The sequence below is a fragment of the Cryptomeria japonica genome, chromosome 6 (assembly GCF_030272615.1).
Source record: "Cryptomeria japonica chromosome 6, Sugi_1.0, whole genome shotgun sequence".
Lineage (NCBI taxonomy): Eukaryota > Viridiplantae > Streptophyta > Pinopsida > Cupressales > Cupressaceae > Cryptomeria > Cryptomeria japonica.
Window position 1 is genome coordinate 74,468,572 of NC_081410.1, and position 5,840 is coordinate 74,474,411.

Below are 5,840 nucleotides of genomic sequence, written 5' to 3' on the forward strand. Positions count from 1 at the left end.
TTTATTCTTTCCTTTTACACTCTTAACAAGTGTAGTACTGGTTTGTGTAGGTTCATCTTGGATTGTCACAATGTCCAATTTTGCCTTGTTCTTGTCTTTAGGTGATGTTAATAGAGTATTAGCATAACTAACTAGTATGTCATAGTTTACCTCATAGCTCATGTCATCCATTTCTTCCTCTCTTGGCTCAATTGCTTGCATCAGGCAAAAATCAGTGGTAACGGTGAAGATTATATCCTTTTCAAAGTGCTTTACCACTTCTTCTGGTAGTCTCATTCTCATACTCATTTTCTTTTGGAACTCATTCAAATATTTGTTCATGGCAGCAGGGAAAGTATTCTTTACAGCCTTGATGTTGTTCTTAATTTGTGCCGAGACCAGTGAGTCCTTTGACCACTCAATGTCTCCAATTCCTGGTAGAAAGTTCTGGAAATAGAAGAATAATCCAACCAATAGTTGACCATACTTGAATTTCTGATTGTTATCCTTTTTAATTGATTGCAAATTCTGAAATAACTATCTTCTGATGGCTTCACAGAGATCATAATTTAAATTATCAACAATCATTCTGTGAGTAGTATGAATTGCTTCAGATGGAACACTATTAAGTCTTTTAGAGTAAAATACTCGGTAGCCTATTACCATTGCTGCTAGTTTCACTGTAGGGTCTCTAATATTGTTGATAGAAAAGACACGCTTATCAAAAGTAGAACCTGTTAAAGAAAATACCGTGTCTTTTGAAATTAATCTGAGAATAGGTACTTCATCGGTTGAGAAATAACCAGTTACATCCTGAATGACTTCCTTAGTTATTGTGTGAGTTCTCTCTAAATACATATTCTCTCCATGAACTCTACTCAAAATAATTCTGATATGCTCATCCTCAAAATCTTCAAGAAAGTAAGCGACATTATGAAAACCCTTTTCGAAAACCCTAGCATACTTTGTTCCAATCTTTCTGTTCTTACCACAAAGTGATTTGAACTATGTATACATGTATAGAGATCCTAAATCTTCTATTTTGCAGTCAATGTAACTAGACAAATCACCTTTAATCACAACTCCACTCAGAACTTGTGACAATGCATTATAAGACACAATTTGTTCTGCCTCTACAACTTCCATAGGCTCAGAAGTAATCATTAACCTCTCTACAGACTTTGAAGTTGATGCCAATCTAGATGAAGTAGTATGTTCAAAGAAATACCTTGTTTCACACACGTTGCCCTGTTTACCGGTTGAAATGACCAAGTTCACACTAGTTTGACCTTTTGCAACCTTCAATTCAGCTTAATTTCACAAATCATGAAGTAATTCGATAATTTATAGCAAAACAATCTTTCTTAGCTCTGCAAATGCTTCAAATTTCTTTCTTGAATGCGTTAGGTTAAAAATAACAAAGTAAAACTCACTTTTATCCTTTTTACCTATTGCATTAAATGCTCGCCCGTTTAGGGTTACAAACCCTAATTTCACCGCTCAAGAGGAAAACCAGTTGATAACATATTGACAAAAAGTTATCAAAATTTCATTTTTCAAAATTCTTTTACCACTCATTTTTCACAAGGGGTTCAGAGGTATTTTAATCATTAAGCTCCCCTTAGCCATATTAAAAAGGCTTAAGTCACCAGTGCAAGGTTCTCTTCACTAGGTGAAGGAACAATTTCTTCTCTAGGTGAGTCATCACTTTTCTTCTTCCAAATCTGATTCATTTCCTCTTTGGTTTCTTCAACATTGACTTTCTTCTTTCCTTTCTGATCCTTAGAAGAGTTGATTGGTTTGTTGTTTCTTGATCTACAAAAATTTGCTAAGTGCCTTGGTTTGTTATAGTGATAGCAGACCATACCAAATGATCTCCAAGGTCCTGCATTTCCTCTTCCTATTCTTCTTCTATAGTTCATAGCCACATGACCAAAGTTATTACAGATGGTGCAAATAACATTTTTTACCTTTTCCATCTCATATGGACTAAACCATTTTCCGTAGGGTCTTTGCCAGTTCAGGTTTACCTGGTTGTCAAAATTCTTGATTCGGTCACCATTTGGTCTTGGATGCATGTGTGGTATAGGATTGTTTTCTCCATAACCGCACTCAACAGATCTATGTCCATACATTCCACATGTGAAGCAATGACCTTCAAATTTCCTGGACACATACCTAGCATTAGTACTGTCACTTGCATTTCTGTTAGGTTTGTCTCTACAAACATTTGCAGTGTGACCAGGTTTATGGCAAATAAAGCAAATAGGTTTAAAGATCTTCTTACCAGTAGGATTGTTGATCTTAGGAGCATATTTATTCTTAGGATTGTTGCTCTTTGTACTAGAGGATTCACCTTTTTCATTTGTGTGAAAACCAAGTCCAGAGATATCACCCTTCATTCTTTGTGGTTGAATTTGTTCTTCCAGCATGGTAGAACTTCTGCTGAACTTCTCCAATTTCTCATTGGCTTCAATAAGCTGTTTAATGAGATCTTCATTATGCTTTGACAAGTTTTCTTTCAGGGAAGATGCCAGTTCAAGATCTAGCTGCAGGTTCTCCTTTTCTTTTCTTTCAGCAATCAAATGCTCATGCATAGTGGCACTTTCCCATTTGATCTTTGTGATCTCTTGATCTCTTTCCTTGATAAGATCTTCAACAACTCTTCTATCTTTCAATTCCTGACTCATGCGGATAGTGAGACCTGGCTCTCTCCTCAGATTCAGTTTCTCACCATTTAACTTTTCAACTTCCTTTGCTAAAGCATCAATATTGGTTTCATCTGAAGAACTATTATTAGATATCTCTAATATTTGTTCAGTTAGCTCTCTCCTTTTGACTTGTGAGGCTTTCAGTTTGACCCTAAGGGTTTCAAGTTCATTTCTACTAGCTTCTAGCTCTCTAGCCATCTCGAAGTAGCTCATGTCCCCCATGGTGGTTTCAAGGCTCCCTTCTAAGTGATAAGGCTTCAAAGAAGTTGGGATCTGATACTAGTTGATGGACTTGAAAAGCACTGAGGGGGGGGGGGGGGTGAATCAGTGACACCAAAAATAAAACTACTTCAAACACTAATCGGTAGATGAACTTAACAAATCTTTTAAACACAATGCATGCAATCCAAAATGATATAACAACATCCACAAAAAGTAAAGCATCCACCATAACACAAGTGTTTGTACATGGAAAACCCGAATAGGTAAAAACCACAGTGAGATGGAACTCACAAGTTAACTATCTACAATAATAGATGAATGACTGGTTAAGGTTTACAAAGTGCTATGCTAGGAGAGAATCTTGTTAGAGATTCCAAAGCTTGATTATAAGCTTATATCCTGTTAAAGGCAGTACCTTGTTAAGAGTAACCTCAGTGGAGGATTTCTGAATCCAAACTAATGGATCACCTTGTTAAAGGATTTATACATTGAAGCTTGTTAGAGCTTACCCAGTTAGGGCTTTTGATTCTGATGTAATGGTTAGAAAACAACAAGAATGGTTTGATCTATTATGAGTAGCACAATACTTGCTTGATTAGATCCTTCTAAGAATATTCAATAGTGCTATTCAACACACTCTTTATCTTATCACTTATCACTCTTCAAAAAAAACTTTCGCTCTTCATGCATACATCATTAGTGAAATATTTACTGAGATATCGATATATAGACATTCCGATTTCATGTCAGCCTTAAGAAATCATAACATAATTTCCTAAGTGCAGTGTATCTGGACAAGTGATCATAACTCATCACAAAAATTACCGCCGAGTAGTCGGTGCAAGTAACTCATCACAAAATTACCAAATACCGGTTGGAACAATCAAATACCGGTTTGAATAAAACATATGAACCATTGTCCTTTAAATCTCCACTTGATCTCCATCTTGATCTTCATCTTGATGCCAAGTTAGTATAATCACAAATTGTCTCTTATGCACATATCGGTTGACACAAAGTACCGGTTAGAGATAAATCTCTTGGTATAACCTCTAACATAGCGGTTGACAAAGTAAACAATTGAAGTTACATCGGTAGTCAATATAATCATATGTGTGTGTGAGAGTGTTTCATCAATGACAACAAATGATGAATACATTACAATCATCATCAAGCCAACAATGGATACCTTTGTGCATTGTATTTGGATTGCTCATTGTCCATGAGACTATACAATAGCCTTTTACTGTTCTTTTGGAACGTTTCTCTTCTTTGAAACTTAGAGGGAAATCGTAGACTACTCCTTGATGTATTACTGATAGTAATATGATCACTATATTATTTAGAAACCCTACTCACTTTTATGGGCCATGAGGTTATTTTTCAAATTTGGGTTGCATTTGCCTTTTGCATGAGATGAATACATCTATGGACTGTCATATACACTGTTGTTAGTATCATTATGATTCTTTTAGCATCCTTGTCTTACCCTTTGACTGTTGGATTGAAAATGTTACTGTTCTTATCTGATTTTTGACAGTCATTGTGTTGTTTGTGAGATCAATGTCATCAATCTTTCTATTCTCCTTGATTGTCATCATTTTTTGCAGATCTTTGAGCTGATGTATTATATGAATGAGGTATGTTTATTAATTAGTAATGTTGCTAATAATTTTCTCATTCATGTTCATTAACCATGTACTAGATCTATACCTTGGATATTCTATTCTTTATATCACTGGACAAGACTGCTATTGGGTTGCACTTTGCACTTCCTGATGAGAATATGAAAGGACTGCTTGATGCTCTTCCCGAGTCTCAAAACTATGTTTTGAACCTTCATGTGAATAAGGATTGCCCTTTGACTGGTATACTGAAGTTGCTCTTTTTGGGCATGACTGTGAAATATGTGCCTTGAATGTTGCTTATGCCTTCACACACTGTCTACTATTTCATTGGATTGAATTTTCATTATGGTCACTATGAATGCTATCTTTGTTCATGTCCTTGTCATGTTGAAGTAATCTGCTACATGATATATTTTCACTTATATGCTCTCATATCACTATTGTAACATCCCCTTTGTGTTATTGAACTTTGAAACTAATTGCTATTAACCCTTAGACTATATCAGATTTCTATGATGCACTTTAGGTGATCCAAGTGTTGGGTATGTATAAGGGAACAAGATTATGCTAAGACTTCTTAAAATCTATATTTTTGGTTTTGGCTTCCTTTTGAGGGCTGCTCCACATTAATATTGTGTAATGACTATGATCACTTCATAGTCTTCTCACTATGAAGATACCCATTACACATAATAGTTCTGTTTAAGATCTTTATTAATGCTCCATCATAATTTGTAGTTGAACATTGGCTCCTTGTACCACTATTCTTTCTTTGTATTCTCAAATGTTTCTGGATTTAATGCATGGTATAGATAAAACAACCTTTTTCTTACCTTTTTACTACCCTTGAAAATATTTGATGCTATAGCAATATTTTTGAATTGATTTTAAAATGTGATCAATATGAACCTCCATGGACGATAAGGTCCTAAGCACTGAATATTTTCTTTATTAATCCCCCTTGTGCACTGTGATTGTCATTCTTTTGAGGAATCTTGAAGGCTGCCCTTGGGCTGTCTTTTGGCTAATGAATATAACTCTTTTGTATTGTCTTTTGAATCTTGGATTCTATGACTTTCATGAGGGCTTTACCTACAATAGACCTTATCATTTTTCTTCTTTATAATTGTATTTGAATCTTTGAAGACTTATTATGCTCTTGGTAATGTAACCTTGTCCTTTATTAATCATTGTCCTTGAAGCTATGAGGTTATTGTCTTCTCATTGGTTAATATATTCTTTTCCTTGTTATGCGAGACTTGAAGACTGCTTTTAATACATTTAGGTATGTCTAAACACT